Source organism: Diabrotica virgifera, chromosome 6, assembly GCF_917563875.1.
Source record: "Diabrotica virgifera virgifera chromosome 6, PGI_DIABVI_V3a".
In the NCBI taxonomy this organism is placed as follows: Eukaryota; Metazoa; Arthropoda; class Insecta; order Coleoptera; family Chrysomelidae; genus Diabrotica; species Diabrotica virgifera.
Window position 1 is genome coordinate 223213973 of NC_065448.1, and position 19038 is coordinate 223233010.

The 19038-nt window shown below is 34.9% G+C and overlaps 1 protein-coding gene across 1 annotated transcript in view; it reads left to right on the top strand.

Moving 5' to 3' along the window:
* The first annotated feature begins 11448 nt into the window (after positions 1 to 11448).
* LOC126886749 (pleiotrophin-like) overlaps positions 11449 to 19038 on the top strand; it is a 379849-nt gene continuing 372259 nt past the window's right edge. Inside the window, exon 1 of the mRNA XM_050653766.1 lies at positions 11449 to 11466. The gene's annotated coding sequence lies outside the window, so the exon portion shown is untranslated. The remainder of the gene's footprint in view (positions 11467 to 19038) is intronic.

Below are 19038 nucleotides of genomic sequence, written 5' to 3' on the forward strand. Positions count from 1 at the left end.
TTAGACTAGCAAGAACAGACGCCATGGTCGTAATAAAAGATGTCATTAAACACCATTTGACCAAGGAAGTAGAAGAAACATACCTCCCAGTAATCAGCATAGTCCTAGAGGATTGGATAGAGCCAATAGCGATCTCAGCTGTCTACTCCTCTCCTAATTATCCACCTAACAAAGAAGCATTCACCAACCTCTTCAAAAGTCTTAGCAATAGCTTCCTAGCAGGGGTTGACTACAATCCTAAACATACCAGCTGGGCATCTCGGTTTTCAGCACCCGGTAGAGGCAGAATACTCCATCAAGTAAAACAGGAATTAAAACTAGACGATCTATTTACATATCGACCAACCTACTGGCCAACAGATCGTCGAAAAATACCCGACTGCCTATATTTCTTAATTACAAAAGGGTTTGCACAAGGATACCTAGACATACAGTCAAATTTTGGTATTGCCTCTGATCATACACCAGTAATTGCTACATTAACTCTTCGATAGTATTAAAAGAAAAACCAATAACCTTATGCAATAACAAAACTGACTGGGATCTTTTTTCTGGATAAAATTGAAGAAAAGCTAAACTAGCTGTATCCTTAAAGAATGCAAAAGAACGTGAAGACGCGCTGGAGTACCTACTTCACAATACTGGTCCAAGGGGCTGCATGGGAATCAACCCCTACTACAACAGCAAAGCAAAAACAAGTAAGCTGTCCCTTAAATGTCAAGGAGATGATTAACGAAGAGAAAGACTAAGAAACACATGGCAACGAACAAGACATCCAGATGATATAGTTGATGCGACATTTTTTTATAAATAAAAAAACAAAATGTCTATGTACTCAAAAAATAGCGGCTCACGGTGGAAACCTCAGTATAGATCGGCAGTTAACGTGTTAAAGTACAGCAACATGCGCTTAAAATTTTAGAGCACGTTTCATTGAATTCATTTTTAGCATTCACGCATGAAAAAATACGTTTTTCATAATTTTAAAATTTAAAATTTTAATGATTTAAAAAAACTTTAGTGCGACATTATAAAGAGTGTCCTGGCCGGCCATCGGCTTGTTTAGCGCCGTGACGACGATTACGGTAAACAAGCATCCTCGGATCCACAAACCATCCACTATATACCTTTCTGGTGGCACGCGTTGCGCCCCTGGCCACACCGAGTTGCGCCCCCGCCCCTGTGCCGTGCCCCGTGTATACAGAGCTACTCGGCAACCGCCGCTCAGCCTGCTCTGATCAATAGTGCCTTCCTTCACTCTCTCTGTAACTCTGTAACACTCGCGGCTACAGCGCCACAGCATCCAATCATCCACACATCTCTGGAAACTTAACACACTGACATTCCTCTCAGTCCGAGTCAAGTATACGACGTGCACTCCCGTTCCTTCTACGTGGAAGGACTACCAAGTGACATAGACTTTTACTGCTCAAGTTTTTACAGCTTTATTTCAGTTTTTTCAAGGTACAGCACTGCTGGATATTTCCAAGGTAAGTCTTTTTATTCACTTTTATCTATTTTCACCCGGTTTTCATTCATCTTCATTATTATTACAGTTAGAGTAGAATAACTAAATTTGCAAATTGAACTAACATCATTTTAATTTGTAACTAAGACATAAATTCTTAAAAAACAACTCGAAAAACAAAACTAGTTGATTTAAGAAAACAATCATCTAAATTTAGCCACTTGACTAGACATCCTTCCGTTTTTACAGATAAAAATATAAATAAATAAACAGATAGTGGTATTTTTCAAAGGTGAATGGACGTACACATCCCCTGGATAGTCGCAATTGCAAATAAATTGAAATCTTCTCGATGTATCTTGCTAAAATGGCGGCTAAAGTTGTTAATGTGCTAATTACTTTGGGAGTCCTGGCCGTGGAGGTAGTAGGGTAAAGGTGAAGGAACTTTTGGGGGGAAGTTAGAAGGTGAGGTGTTGTGTTTACAATTTTCTTGTTAGGGGTCGTTTAGATGCTCGTTAGAAGGATGATGCTAATGAGTGTTTGAATTAGAGAAAAGTTTCTTAATGTATTTGTAAGATTCCAGGTCAGTTTTGAAAAAACTGGTCAATGGAAAGAAAATATGAGCGGTATTTTCTTATTTTGACATTTCTATATTAATTTAAAACGGTTCTTGAAGACTTATACTATAATATGTAGTCATCATAACTTAGTGGAAGTCTTGTAGAGCTTTTTTAAGAAAACCATTAAATAAAATCCTTAGTATCACAATCTGACCAGAAAGATCAATGGTTTGGTTTTTTCTAATGTAAATTATTGTGTTTGGTTTTTTCTAATGTAAATTATGTTAAAGTAGCTTTTTACTATAGATGCATTAATTCTTCTTCTTAAAGAGCCCTCTCCCCAATGAGGGTTTTCTACTACAACTGCAAACTCTTCTCTGTCTTCAGTGTTCTTATTAGCTGATCAAAATTTAGACCTGTCCATTGTCGGATGTTTCTTAGCCACGGTTCTTCCCATTCCTCCGTTTTTCTCGATCTTTTGATTTTTTCGAAAGATTTGCTAGTCTTTTGTCTTCTCGATCATATTTCTGGATGATAATTTAGGATACTATCTATCCAGAATTCCAGGGACTCGAACCTGTTGACCAGTTCTAAAATGTGCCCGTTTATTGTGAAAGGTTGAGTTACATTTTGGTTTTTCGGATTGATATCGCTTGGGTTTTCGATTTGTTTTCGATTTGTTTATCGATTTGTTTATTTTCATATCAAATTGCTTACAGACCAAGTTGCTCCTGTCAATGATTCTTTGTAGACCCAATTCGGAATCTTCAATCAATACATATCATCGACGTATCTGATGCTGTTGTTATTTACGCCACTCACTTTAACTCCATCCTTGAAATCCTCCAGTGCATGTTTAAATAAAAACTCGGAATAAACATTAAATAGCAGGGGTGACAAAACATACCCTTGTCTAACTCCTCTCTTAATTGCTGCTTTTGCGGACGTGTAACCTTCTATATTACCTCTGGTGTTTGGTTCCAGTACAAGTTTTTTAGTAGTCTCTTAAATTTTGATTTTTTTTTTGGTATTCCTGTTCTCTTTTTTATTCGCTTCAAAACTATTTTATTTCTTATTTGATCAACCCACATCCTTATTCGTCGATAGATTCAAATCTCAAAGGCCTCAAACTTTTTCATTACTGCCTCTGTAAGGGTCCAGCTCTCCATACCATACAGCAATATGGAGAATACGTAACAGCGTACTAATCTGATTTTAAGGTTTAACGCATCTTGTGGACTGTTGTAATTGCAAATAAATTGAAATCTTCTCGATGTATCTTGCTAAAATGACGGCTAAAGTTGTTAATGTGCTAATTACTTTGGGAGTCCTGGCCGTGGAGGTAGTAGGGTAAAGGTGAAGGAACTTTTGGGGGGAAGTTAGAAGGTGAGGTATTGTGTTTACAATTTTCTTGTTAGAGGTCGTTTAGATGCTCATTAGAAGGATAGTGCTGATGAGTGGTTGGATTAGAGAAATGTTTCTTAATGTATTTGCAAAAGTCTGGGCCAGTTCTTAAAAAAATGGTCATTGGAAAGAAAATATGAGCGGTTTTCCCTGTTTTACATTTCTATATTATTTTAAAATGTTTCTTGAAGACTTTTACTATAATATGTAGTCATCATAACTAATGGAAGTTTTGTATCGTTTTTTAAGAAAACCATTAATTGATATCATTTCTGACAATCTGACCAGATAGATCAATGTGTAGTTTTTTCTAATGTAAATTATTTAAAGGTAGCTTTTTGAACTATAAGTGCATTAATTATTTTTCTTCTTAAAGTGCCCTTTGGTCAATGGGGGTTGGCTACTACAATTGCAAATTTTTGTCTGTTTTCAGCTGTTCATATTCGATGTTCAAAATTTAGCCTTGTGCATTGTCGGGCATTTCTTAGCCATCATAGTCGTTTCCTTCCTAGTTCAATATTTTCCTAGATCTTTCCCTTCACTATTAGTGAAGCATATTTGTACTTATTATTTCTCAGCATATGGCCTAGGCATGTTTTTCTAATTTTCACTGTGTTAAAAAGTTCTCGTTCCTTGCCTATTCTATGCAGCACTTCTTCGTTTGAGGTACCTAGAGATGTTCATTAAATATAGATGATTTTCCGTAGTTCCGCTTTTCAAAGGCCTTAAATTTATTTACGGTTGGTGTTTTAAGGGTCCACTTTTCAACTGCATAAGGAAGAGTCGACCAGACCTATCATTTTGATAAACGTAGTCGAATTTCGAGTTTTATTGGAGAATCACATAGCAGTCTTTTGATTTCTTTGAAAATATTTTCTGGCTTGTTCTCTTTCTGATCTTATTTCTAGATTAGGATTTAGGCTACTATAGATCCAGTATTCCAGGTGCTTGAACTTGTTGACCTATTCTAAATTTGCCCGTTTATTGTGCAAGGTTGAGGTACATTTTGAATTTCTCGGAATGACATCACTTTGGTTGTCTTAATAATTATTTTCATACCAAATTGCTCATAGACCGAGCTGGTCCTATAGACCCAACTCAGAATCAATCAACACTGTATGATCGGCGTATCTGATGCTGTTGATATTTACGCCACTCATCTTGACTTTTGGAATCTTCCATTGTCTCTAAATATAAACTAGAAGTGTAAATTAAATTAGTATAATGAAAAAACAGGGGTAACAAAACACATCCTGGTCTAACTCCTCTTCTAATACTTGCTACTTTTGCGGACGAGGAACACTCGATCTTGCCTCTGGTGTTTTGGTTCCTGTACAAATTTTTTAGTAGTTTGATGTCATTGTGATGATAGCGGTGAATGTACGTACGCATATTCTTCTTCTTTCAGTATCTTGTCCGATTATCAAACGTTGACGATTATATTGGTAATAATAACCTTGTTTACGGCAGCTTGAAACTTATTAGCGGTGGTCTCGTTATACCACAATCGGAGATTTTGGAGCCAAGATCTTCTTCTTGGGCCTGGTCCTCTTCTTCCGGCGATCTTGCCCTGTATCATGAGGTGTAGAAGGTTATACCTCTCTGCATTCCTCTACATGGTCAAAATATTATAACTTTCAAATTTTTATTTTTTTAATATTTCTGTGCTCTTTTTCATTCCATGCAAAACTTTTTAATTTCTAATTCGATCAACCCAACTTGTACTGTACGCAATATTCATTGATAGATCCACATCTCAAAGGTCTCCAATTTTTTCACTACTGTCTCTGTAAGGGTCCAGCTTTCTATACCATACACCAACTTGTTGAATATGTCTTCTTCTTCTTCTTCAGGTGCCATCTCCGCTACGGAGGTTGGCAATCATCATAACTATTTTAATTTTTGAGGCAGTAGCTCTAAATAGTTGTTTTGAGCTGCATTCAAACCATTCTCGCAGGTTGTTCAGCCATGAAATTCGTCTTCTTCCGATGCTTCTTCTGCCATCTATCTTTCCTTGCATTATCAGTCTTAGGTGCCATACTTCTCGCCCCGCATCACATGTCCGAGATACTGTAGTTTTCTTTCTTTAATTATTGTAAGTTCAACTTTCTTCTCTTTACCTATTCTTCTCAGTACTTCGTTGTTCGTAGCTCTATCTACCCAGGAAACCCTCATAATTCTTCTATAGGTCCACATTTCAAAGGCGTTAAGTCGTCTCATTGTCTCTACATTTAACGTCCATGATTCCACTCCATAGTATAGTACACTGTATACGTAACATTTTGTTAGGCGTACTTTAAGAGCTAATGTTAAATCTTTGCTACATAGGACCTATTTCATTTTCATAAAATTAGAACGTGCTTTTTAGATTTTGACTTTGATTTCTGCAGTGAAGTCATTATTTTCTGCTATAAGTGTTCCTAAGTAAGTGTACTTTTTTACTCTTTCGATCTGCTGGCCCTCTACTATCAAGATTTCGTTATTATTATGGTTGTTTTTACTAATTTTCATAAACTTCGTCTTTTTGATATTGAGAGAGAGTCCGTACTTCCTACTACACCTTAATATTTTACTCATGAGTCTTTTTAGGTCTTGTAAACTATCGGCTATTATTACTGTATCATCTGCATATCTGATGTTGTTAACTAAGACTCTATTTACTCTTATGCCGACTGTTTCATCTTCCAGAGTTTCTCGCATTACCTCTTCAGAATAAGCGTTAAATAATAGAGGTGATAGTATGCAGCCTTCCCTGACTCTCTCTTTATTTCCATTTCTTCAGATGTTTCTTCTTCAATTCTTACTATTGCTCGCTGATTGTAATAGAGGTGTGTTATTAGTCTTAAATCTCTTTCATCTATGTTTTAGTTTTCAGAATTTCCATGAGTCGATCATGTTTTACTTTATCAAACGCTTTATTGTAGTCTATAAAACAGACGTAAAGAGGACGGTTATCATCCAAACATCTCTGTGTCAGCACGTTGAAGGAGAATAATGCCTCTCTGGTACCCATACCATTCCGGAACCCATATTGAGTGTCACTAATATAATCCACTGGCATGGAAAATTATCCACTGGCGTGGATAATTTTCTACAGAATTTTGAAGGTATGTGACATTAAGCTTATGGTTCGGTAGTCACTGCAATCTTTGGCAAACACACAAATGCTGATGTCAACATTTCTCTAGGAATGATTCTCGTAGTATAGATAGCGTTGAACAGTATTATGTCCAGGTTTTTCTCGTTGACCAACTTTATCAGCTCGCTAGGTAATTCATCTGGACCAGCAGATTGATTGGTTTTCATAGAGTATATTGCCTGACTAACCTCTGATTTGGTTGTCTCTGGGCCCACATCTCCGGTTTGGCTATCTACGGATGTACTGGCTTCTCTTTGATCATGAAATAGTTCCTCGAAGTATTCTTTCCATCGCCGTAGTTTTCGTTCTGTCTCCATTATAATATTTCCATTTTTGTCGAGCAATATATTTGAGGTTCTTCTATTTCCTATTCCGGCTAGTTCTTTGACTTTTTTGTGTAGGTTGAAGATGTCATATCTGTTTTGCAGTTCTTCTATTTCTTTACATTTTTTAGAGAAGTAGGTTTCTTTAGTATCCCTAATTTTCCTTCTTATTTGGTTTTGAAGCTGTTTATAGCGGATCTTATTGATGGTTTTGTTTTTTCTTCTTTCATTCACCAACTCTAGAATTTCCTCCGTCATCCATTCTTCTTTCTTACATTTGGTTATTGTAAGTACTTTCTTACTTGGCTCTAATATAGAGGTTTTGAAGAATTGCCACTGCTGTTCTACGTTGCAATTATTTCCTGGATTTCTGTCTAGATTTGTGTTGATTTCGTGTTTCAGATTTTCTTTTGTTTCTTCTGACTTTAGTTTCTGTATGTTAAGTTTATTGTTGTTGCGGCTTTTTTGCGTGTTTTTTAGTTGAAGTTGAAACCTAGCAATAAGAAGACTGATCAGAAGATACGTCCGCTCCTGCATATGCCTTTACTGCCTGAATTGAGTTTCGATATCTGTGCTTTATTAGGATATAGTCAATTTGATTTCTGACGATTTTATTGTCTTTGCTGGCGATTTCCATGTATAAAGGCGTATGCATGTTGAATATATAGCAGCGTATTAATATGATCTGAGGATTAACGCATCTTCTGGACTGTTGTAATTGCAAATAAATTGAAATCTTCTCGACGTATCTTCCTAAAACGGCGGCTAACGTTGTTAATGTGCTAATTACTTTGGGAGTCCTGGCCGTGGAGGTAGTAGGGTAAAGGTGCAGGAACTTTTGGGGGGAAGTTAGAAGGTGAGGTGTTGTGTTTACAATTTTCTTGTTAGGGGTCGCTCAGATGCTCATTAGAAGGATAGTGCTGGTGCTGATGAGTGGTTGGATTAGAGAAAAGTTTCTTAATGTAATTGTAAGATTCCGGGTTATTTCTTAAAAAAATGGTTATTGGAAAGAAAATATGAGTGGAATTTTCCTATTTTGACATTTCTGTATTAATTTAAATCGGTTCTTGAACAGTTTTACCATGTAGTCATCAAAATGACTGACATTTATTCATCATAATTTAATGGAGTTTTGTATTGTTTTTTTTAAGAAAACTCTTAAATGATATTCTTATTACCCAAGTCTGATCAAATAGACAAATATGTAGTTTTTTCTAATCTAAATTATTTAAAGGTAGTTTTTTTAATTATTGGTACATTCATTCTTCTTCTTCTTAAAGTGTCCTCTCCTCAGTAGGGGTTGGCTACTACAATTTCAAACTCTTCTCTGTCCTCAGCTCATCTTATTAGCTGTTCAAAATTTAGCCGTGTCTATTGTCGGATGTTTCTTAGCTACGATAGTATTTTCCTTCATGGTCCTCTCTGTCCCTCTATCTTTTCTTTCACTATTAGTGAAGCATACTGGTACCTATTATTTCTAAGCATCACTTATTCTACTACTTATTCTAAGCATCACTTCTTCGTTTGAGGTATGCGATGTCCATGAAATCTTGAGCATTCTTTGGTAGATCCACATTTAAAAGGTCTCCAATTTATTTACGGTTGATGTTTTAAGGGTCCTCGTTTCAACTGCATAAGTAGAGTTGACCAGACGTAGCATGTTGATAAGCATAATCGAATTTTGAGGTTTATTCGAGAATCACATAGCAGTCGAGGTATATTTTGGTTTTTTCGGTTTGGCGTCATTTGGTTTTCTTAACGTTTATATTCATACCAAATTGTTCATAAACCGAGTTGGTCCTATCGATGAGTCGATTACAATAGAATAGAAATATGCTTTATTGTCATGGAAAATTGTACAGTTTTATCGACAAAGCTTATAAAAAGTCAAGAAAACAAAACAATAACAATTCAATTTACTAAAATTACATAAATCGTCAATATAATTAAAAAAAATAATAATAATAAATTAAAACAGAAACAATCAATTGCAAAATTTAAAAATTTAAATAAATTGCAAATTGCATAGTCTACCTAGTAACATAATAAGTTTAAAAGTTAAGCTGCTGCATATGACACCCAAATATAGATAAAAAAGAATGTGTGTGTACTTTGTACGCACGTAAGAAGTTATACTTCTATTATATGATTTCAACGAAATTAATATACTTTAAACAGTTTATTTATATTTTATTTAAATATTAAACTAATTTTAATACTTACTACTTCTCAAAAATTTTTATTAAAACAGTGCCAAGAATTAAAATAATAAAAGAATAAAACACACACAAACAAACACATTGAAAAAGGCCACAAATGATTTCTGAACAATGTAGGAAATTTTTTTAACTAAATACGTATTTTCTGAAAAAACAATTATATAATAAACTTACAATCATAAAATGTATAAAAAAAAATAAAAGTTTCCATTGGGGTTCGAATCCGCTTATCAGTGCAGTTAGTATTGAAATTCATTCACCTTAAACTTTAACCCACGGAGACCATGTGTTATCATGTGCGAAGAACAACTAACTAAACGGATTAAACTTTTGACGGTTCTGAATTTAACCAAATTATTTTGATTTTGAATTGAAATTATTTAGAATTGAAAGAAATATTAGAATACAATAAAACAGAGTAAGAAAACAATATATTAGGTGAATATTGATAGAAATTTTGATGGTAATCAAATTATGTAAATCAAAGCATTATATTCTATTTTAGTAGGTTCTTTTTAAATTTTCCAAACAGGTAGGTCCTACCTATGAAATTTTTTATTAGGATAATGAAACATTTGCAATAATTATTACGTACCTGTCGCTTTCAAAAACTATTTAAAAAGTCACTACAATATTATAAACTTGCATTTTTCTCTGCCATCACAACAATAAAAACTAATATACACAACATTAATTTGTTTATCCAAAATCTCCATATTGAATAATTATTATTGACAGATGATTTTAACACCCAATCAGATTCCGTATAACGTTTATACCAAACTGTCTGTGTGCGCATGCGCGCATAATTATGAAATTTTACTCTCAATCGCGCTTAAAGAAGTATAACTTCAAAAAAGTACTACTTGTACAAAGGGTACTGTAATTTCTTAGTTATTAATTAAGAAATTATTCTACTGAATATGGTTTTTCAGATAGGTAAGTTTTGTCATTTTACGGAATTTGGGGAAAGCTGCTCCAGATTTAAGTTGCAGAGGGAGAGGGTTGTAAAGTTTTTTTGCGGAATAAAATATAGATTACTATATAATATAGATAGATATAATATAGATTAATATATTTTAGAAGACTATGAAGCATATAAATATATATTTCTGTTGGTCGTAACATTTTTAGGCTAGAACTAGTAAATTGTCCGTCTCTTTTTCATACCAACTGTTTTTTATGGCGGCTGTGAACCCAAACTGATCGTCTCCGATGATTGTTTCACAATTTTTTTTTTATAAATTTGGCTATTTTCGACTTTTAATAGGACTTTTACTGCATGAACCATAAGGCTTATCACACGGAACTCGTTGAAGTGTGGGTTTGGCTTTTTCGGTAGTGGGTTGAATATTGATTCTAGCCAGTCGTAAGGTACTTTTCTGTATCATAAATGCGACTGAATAAGAGGACAAATATTTCAATGTTTTCTTCGCTGATTGAGAACTGGAAACTGGACGAACTAAACCAACTTGTCCTGGGCTCTTATTTGTTTTTAGTTGATTAATAGCATTTAATTTCGGTATTCAGAATTTCTGGTCCTTTATTACTGTCGCCCAATCTTTTGGTTCTCCTCGTATACTGTCAAAATATATTTTGATATTGCTTTCCCATTCTTTCAGTTTATCTTCGGTGGATTCTAGCAGATTTTCATTCGTGTATAGCTTGGTGTGTATGATTGTTCTCTTGTGAGTCGATGTGAACTATTTTACTTTTTTATGTAAATTTAAAAAATCCTGCTTTGGCTCCCATTAGTGTTCTTGAAAAATATTTAGCAGAATGCTTTCACTATGCCTTCTCTGGTGTGCATTTTAGCTGATCCTCTGGACACCGACACCATTAGCAACCCTCCACTCTGGGTCAGAGGTCAGACAGTTAGATGGTAGTTTTGGTCCCTGGTCTATCCCGGGTATTTGATTTTCCCGATGCCACTCATATCTGGGAGGCCTTCCACTATACGCTACCCGGGGAAGCGCTCGATGGAGGTCTACATACAACATTGAATGATTACACTATGACAAATGACACTATTTATAAAAAAATATTCTTGTTGAAAGGTCATTTAATAAGGATTTGAAAACAACAATTAATAATGACGTGAATTATTATTTATAAAATGATGTGTTTATTTTAGTACGCTTAAGGCGATAACTAGTAAAATGCAATCAACTATGATAACCTCAAAGTATTTATAAATTTACAAATAAATAGAATGTACTTATTGATAAAGAGGTTTATTTTTTAATATCGTACGCATATTGCAACTACATATTTCAATTGTTGATTCTTAATTGAGTACTGGTCATCTGCAAATACGAACATTTGAGCTGTTTCATCCAATTTCAATTACCATGTAACATGTTTCAAAATTCTAAACATTTTTATTAAAGTTTTTAACTCTTATTTTATATACTCTTATTTTATATAACTAGCAGCCCAGGACCCCGATTTTTGACCCTTCGCTTCGTTATCGATCATTCGCTATTTGTATTTGTAGAGTGTATTCGCTATTTTCCTATTTCTGGACTTTTTTAAGACTGTGCACGAGGTGGTGGGACTGAGAACTTCCCCTCCCCCAAAAGGTGTTGAAACGTAAAGATATATTCTTGAAAAGAAAAGAGCAATAAATTTTTTCTTGGAACATCAAATTTGCATTTAATTCAGAGAATACTGGTATTCAATTATAGATAATTTATCAATTTTTTGGTATTAAATTGATAAATTATCTATAATTGAATACCAGAGTATTCTTTGAATTAAATGCAAATTTAATGTTCCAAGAAAAAATGTATTGCTCTTTTTTTTAAGTTATCGCATGTTCCGCCAACTTGATTTCAAGCTAGCAGTAGTTCAACTTTAACATTGAACAGTAGTTCAATAATTATTGATAAAATATACTACTATAAAAATACCACAGTATTCTCTGAATTAAATGCAAATGAAATGTTCCAACAATAAATTTAATTAACAAGTTCATAAACCGTGGGAGTTTTACCAATAATTACAACCAAAAGTAGATGCGATTAGAAACTCTAGAGCCATTCGCTTTCACTGCACAATAGAAGTTTTTGTACCATATTCAGGGTTGCCAATTTAGTAGATTTTCTACTAGATCTACTAGAATATCTTGTGATTTAGTGGGTAAATTTTAGATCTAGTAGATTTTAGAATCTGGTAGAAAATATAGTAGATTTTAGTAGTAGAACATGCGATAACTTAAAAAAAAAGAGCAATACATTTTTTCTTGGAACATTAAATTTGCATTTAATTCAGAGAATACTTTGGCATTCAATTATAGATGATTTATCAAAATTTTGAACTACTGTTCTGCTAGCTTGATTAGCAAGTTAGCAGAACATGCGATAACTTAAAAAAAAGAGCAATAAATTTTTTCTTGGAACATTAAATTTGCATTTTATTTACACTTAATTATGGTATAAGAATAACTGTGTTCTGCTGACTTTGTTCTGCTAACTTGATGGACGTTGTTGTTAGACCTTCTGATACATTTATTTACATAGTTGCATTGCCTTATAATGTATTTGAGGAGTATCCTTCATCTAGAATCAATCCTTGCGTTACTCATTCGTTCTAATACTCATTTCTCAAAATAAGATTTATTGGACTTTATTAAAGTATCCTGTAATAAAAGTGTCTTTTATCTTACTGTTTCAATCACTCTCTAATATTCCGAGAAAGGAATAACAAATTCACCACACACAGAGTTAAATTGACTACAATTGGCCATTCCATGAAAGAGTAGCGAACTCTTCCGAAATATTTTAGTCTCTCGTTTCACTTCAATTGTTGGTAATTGTCGGGCTTTACGTATGTTGGTATGTCTGTCATGAATCGCTATAATTAAACTATACTCGAATGCGCCGAATTTATTGCAATTTTCAAGTGCATAACCAAATTCGAATACCGACCATATGGTTAGGCTGACATAAGTCAACATCTGACAAAATAAATCAATCAAGGGCGATTTAAAAGAGGCCAGAAATTTAATTTATTGAGTATTGTAATTGAATGAAAACAAAAGTGGTGATAAATATTTACGTCTTCAATTTAAGCTGTCAAGACAATTTATATTGTTGTAGGCTGTGGCTGTTGATGAATGTTGTTTTAAACTGACTTAAACACGTGTATAAAATAAATAATATCTTATTTAAGCAGAATATAGGGTTAGTCAAAAATAGCGGGATGGTCGAATATCTCGCGAAATATACATCATCATTCTCTTTGCCTTATCCCTATGCGGAGTCGGCTTCCCTAATTGCATTTCTCCACACAATTCTATCTTGGGTCATATCAATGTTAATCCCCTTTACCAACATGTCCTGCCTTATCGTCTCTTCCCAGGTCTTCTTTGGTCTTCCTCTCCTACTCCTTCCAGGAATCTGCACTTCAGCTATTCTTCGTATTGGGTGATTAAGGTCTCGACGTTGAACATGACCAAACCATCTTAACCTATGCTCTCTCATTTTGGCATCAGTTGGTGCCACACCTAGACTTCCCCTAATATACTCATTTCTAATGTTATCCTTCTTTGTCACTCCACTCATCCATCTAAGCATTCTCATTTCCGCCACATGCATTCGTTGTTCGTTTTTCTTTTTCACTGCCCAACATTCAGTTCCGTACATCATAGCCGGTCTTATGGCTGTTTTAGAGAATTTTCCCTTCAGCTTCATTGGAATTTTTCTGTCACACAACACACCACTCGCTTCTTTCCACTTCATCCATCCAGTCCTAATTCTACTGCATGCATCTCCATCTATTTCTCCATTACTCTGTAATACCGATCCTAGGTACTTAAAACTATTGCTTTTCACAATCATTTCACCATCCAAAAATACCATTTTATTTGTAGTAACTCCATCTTTAAATGAACATTCCAAATACTCTGTTTTTGTCCTACTAAGTTTTAAACCTTTTTCCTCCAGAGCTTGTCTCCACTGTACCAGTTTTTGTTCTAAGTCTCTTTCACTATTTCCTATTAACACTACATCATCAGCATACATTAGGCACCATGGAATGCTACCCTATAGTTTCGCTGTTATCTGGTCCAAAACTAATGAGAATAAATAAGGACTAAGCACCGAGCCTTGGTGCAATCCTACTTTCACCTGAAATTTATCAGTCTCTCCCACACCTGTCCTAACACTAGTCGTTACTCCCTCATACATATCTCTCACAATCTTTACATATTCGCCAGGGACTCCTTTTTTATTGAGTGCCCACCACAGAATATCTCGAGGAACTCTATCGTCTGCTTTCTCAAGATCAATGAATACCATATAAGCGTTGGTCTCTTTATTCCTGTATTTTTCCATCAATCGCGCGAAATATACATCGGATCAAAAACTGAAAAAATACATATTCAATCGATTCCCCACTTCGCCCCCCCCCCCCTGGAGGTAGGGTGTGGGTAACTTTAAAATCTTAAGTAGGAACCACCATTTTTTTTATTATAAATATGGATTTATTATGCAAAAATAAGTAATTTTTACTCGAGAGAATTTTTCGAATTGTTGATAGATGGCGCTTTAATAGGAAACAACGATGTATCGTGAGACCCTAGGTAAATTCTAGAAATGGTCCAAATCTCGAGAAATACACTATCAAATGACAAACCAAAAATACGTGTTTAACATTTTTCAAAAATCTATCGAATGACGCCCACTCGACCCCCTGGAGGTGTCATTCTACCACCCCCACCACTCCTCTAGGGGTAGGGTCGTGTTTGACGTCGTTTTCATCAGATTTTTGAAATATATTGAACACGTATTTTTCAGTTTTTCGATCCGATGATCATTTCGCAAAATATTCGACCGTCACACTACTTTTTACAAACACTGTATATTTGTAAAATAACTGTCGACTGAAAGAATTTGATTTCGAAGGAATTTCGACATTTTTGATTTAATAAGTTGTGGTTTATTCGCAACAAAATATCAAGAAAAAAAAAGATTTTACATCGTTTTAGCTGTGAACAAGACTATATTGCAAAAAGAATAAATACACACATCAAAACAATCTAGGGGACAAAAACAAAATGCGAGGTTACAGAAGGATTTCAAATAACTTATTTCAAATATTAAACAAAAAGTTATAAACAAGTGTCCCGAATATAAAATAAACATTTTTTCTTAGAATATCTCAATAGCTCTTAAAAAAAATAAAAGAGAACTCCATAAGTCAAAACATGTTAACAAATAAAAATATAAAACTAACTTGTTGCCCATCAACTCCCAACAAAGTAGTCTTTAGGTTTAGTTAGTATTGGGACCGTGCAAGTTCGGCAAAGCGACACCTATTTCTAAGCTCTGCAACTTTATTCGCACTTTTAATTAGATTGGCCAATTATATTAGTCCTGGTAACTGGATAACTGTCAAAGGCCGTAGTCCAAAAAAATAATAAGAAGAAAAAATAAGCTTCAGGTTATGTTATTAAAACGTAAACAATTGTATGTAGTAAATAAAATTAGTTATTAAAATGCAGTACTGCAAGCAATATACAATTAATAAAATTTACCTGTATATAATAATTGCATATCATATCGATATTGTGGAGCAACATATAATTTTTCTTCTTCAATGACAGTAGATATGAAATGTACGTCAATTTGACAATTTCAATTGACAATATGAATTATTTAAGAAAGTTGCAATATTTCTCCGCTGTTCGCGCACGATCGTTTCTCAATTCCCTTCCAAGTACTTACACACCGCGAATAGTGTATGACCTCCACGGTTGTTGATTTCTGTCCTACAGCTGTTACGTAAACTAATAATCAGATTGATCGTCAATGTGTTATACTGTTTCACTCCATTTAAAGGCCCTCAAACAGTTGCTGTTTTGTATTGAACGCAATATTTTGTTGTAATATGCATCTTCCCCAATATGTCCCATACATACTTAATTGGATTTAAATCTGGCGATTGTGCAGGCCATGGTAACATCTCAATTTAATTATCTTCGAAAAATGTTCGCACGATCCTGTCAGTATACGGACGCTCATTGCCGTGCATTAATTGAAATGGGGTACCAGCTTGTTGTGCAAAGGATACAACAATAAGTTCATTAATAATATTGCGGTAGTCTGTTCCATTCAGAATCCGTTCCAGACAAACGAGATTGATTCTTCCATTAAGAGTGATTCCACTCCATACCATTATACTGCCGCCTTGATGTCTATGAACCTCCTGTAGGATTGAGCATTGATAGACCATCTCCAAATTCTTATCCGTCTTGTATCTGGTGCAAATTCAAAGCGGAACTCATGTGCAAACAAAGTAAAGGCCCACTCACATCTAACCCAATTTCGTGTTCCTGTGCCCACTGAAGTCAATGAGCGCGATTTCCTCTGGATAACAGAGGCACTCTCACAGGTCTTCGAGCATTTAACCCTACTTCATGCAGTCTATCTCTAACGGTTTGGCCACTAACAAACACCTGATGGGTCTCCTGCAGCCTTATTTGTAATTTTGATGCAGTTACAGTGCGATCTGGCAAAGCCTGCAATGTAATAAAACGGTCTTCCATCTGGTTAGTTGTCCTTGTACGGCTTGTATGACGTTCAGAAACATCATCAGTTTCTTGAAACCCTAACCACAAACTATTAATGACACTTCTGTTCGCCTGGAGGACCTCAGTAACGTCTCTTTGACTTCTTCCAGCTTGAAGCATCTCGAAAGTACGCCACTGCATTTTGCGATTTAAATGATGTCTCTCCATGATTGGCTATTGCAAACCTAAATCAAAATCCAAATAGACATAAAAAATCAAGTAGGTACCAATGAAGAAATATTACTTTTTATCTTATAGACCAAAAACGCATATTGAAGTTTTATTAAAATTTTGATAGCCATTCTTATCCGGATTATCATCTAAGTTGATACAATAATCAACAAAACAACAAAAAAGATTCTTCTTCTTCTTCTTTTTGTATAGACATGACTCTGTCTGTGTTTTCAATGTGCCTCTAGTAAGTTGTCGTTCCATCGTTTTCGTGGTCTTCCCACTGATCGTCTTCCTATTGGGGAACCGTCTCTCGCTCTCCTGACTACCCTATTTGTTGTCATTCGGCCTATGTGGTCATTCCATTCTATTCTTCTCTTTCTTACCCAGTTATTAATGTTATCCACCTTGCATCTCCGTCGTATATATGTACTTCTAGCTCTGTCCCATAGAGTTTTACCATCGATTTTTCGAAGGGTTTTCATCTCCGCTGTTTCGAGCCATCTTTTTGTCCTCTCTGTGTCAGGTCGTGTTTCTGCCGCGTATGTCATTATTGGTCGGATGACTGTTTTGTAAATTCTGCCTTTAATTTCTTTTCTAATATTTTTATTTCTCCATATTGTGTCATTCAGGCAACCTGCGGCTGTTTGCTCTATTCACTTGATCGTCCACTTCTGTTTCGAGTCTTCCGTAGCTAGATAATGTGATGCCTAGGTATTTAAACTCCATCACTTGTTCTATTATCTGACCTTCCAGCTCCAATTTAGATCTTATTGGATCTGGTATTATAACCATGCATTTTGTCTTTTTTGAGGAAATTAACATGCTAAATTTTTTGGCTATTATGTTGAATTGGTGCAGCAGACGTAAATCATCTTCACTTTGAGAGATTAGTATTGCATCGTCCGCATAGCAGATTATTTTAAGTTGTTTTTCTCCCATTTGGTATATTTTTAAGTTCTTACTTTTTTTACTATTTCGTCCATGATCAAGTTGAATAATAAAGGACTCAAGGAATCCCCCTGTCTTATCCCATTGCCGGCTTCAATTGGGTCAGTTAGTTCATCTTCCACTTTTACTTTTATTGTGTTGTTCTGGTAGATGTTTTCTATCGTTTTAATTATTCCCAGAGGTACCTCTCTCGAGTATAACAAGTGGATAACGTCCTTAAATGTGACCCTGTCAAGTGCTTTCTTAAGGTCCACGAAACATAAATATGCCAGTTTGTTGTATTCCAACGATTTCTCTTGAACTTGCCTCATTATAAATATAACGTCAGTGCATGACCTTACCGACCTAAACCTTGTTGTTCTTCTGCTAATGTTATAATTTCGTTCAATTTGTTTGTTATCACTTATGTTGTTAATTTTAATGTTGTGTTTAATAAGTTAATCCCTCTGTAATTCTCCGGGTCTGATTTGTCTCCTTTTTTGAAGAGAGGTATTAGGATGCTTGATCTCCATTTTTGTAGTATTCTGTTTTGTTCTATTATTTTTGTATTAGTTTTAATAGTTGTTTAGTTAGATCTTGTCCTCCGTACTTTAGGAGTTCGTTCGATATTCTGTCCTCTCCTGGAGATGTTCTATTTTTTAATTTTCTTAATGCTTCCTTTACCTCTCGCTCCTCGATGTTTATTTCTTCGTTTGTCGTAACTTCAGGTGTTGGTGGTTCATTATGGTCGCCTTTAGCAAATAGAGATCGGAAGTAGTCTGCCCATGTTTCCTTCTGAATGTGTTTCGCTTTTATTAATTCGTTCATCTCCTTTCTTTGCCCTCTGATCATTCTCCATACTTCTTTTTGTGTTTCGTAGAAGTCGTGTTCCATCTGTTTTGAGAAACTGTGCCAGTGCTCCCTTTTTATTTGCCTCACTAAAGTATTCGTTTCGTTTCTGATTCGTCTGTAGTGATTGTATGCCTGTTGTGTTTGTTTTGTTCTGTATTGTAAAAAGGTTTTCTTGTTTTCTTCGCATTTTATCTTAACTTTCTCTCTAAACCACGGGGTTTTTTTCTTTAATATGTGAGTATTCGTTACTTTTCTCTCTCCAAGTGATTCTGTTGCAGCGTCGATTATGTTACCTTTGAGTTTTTGCCAGCTTTCATCGATGTTTTCATAATGATTCATATTTTACATAATACTAGGCCATGGTCGCTACCTATATCTGCTGAGTCCTGAGTTGAGGGC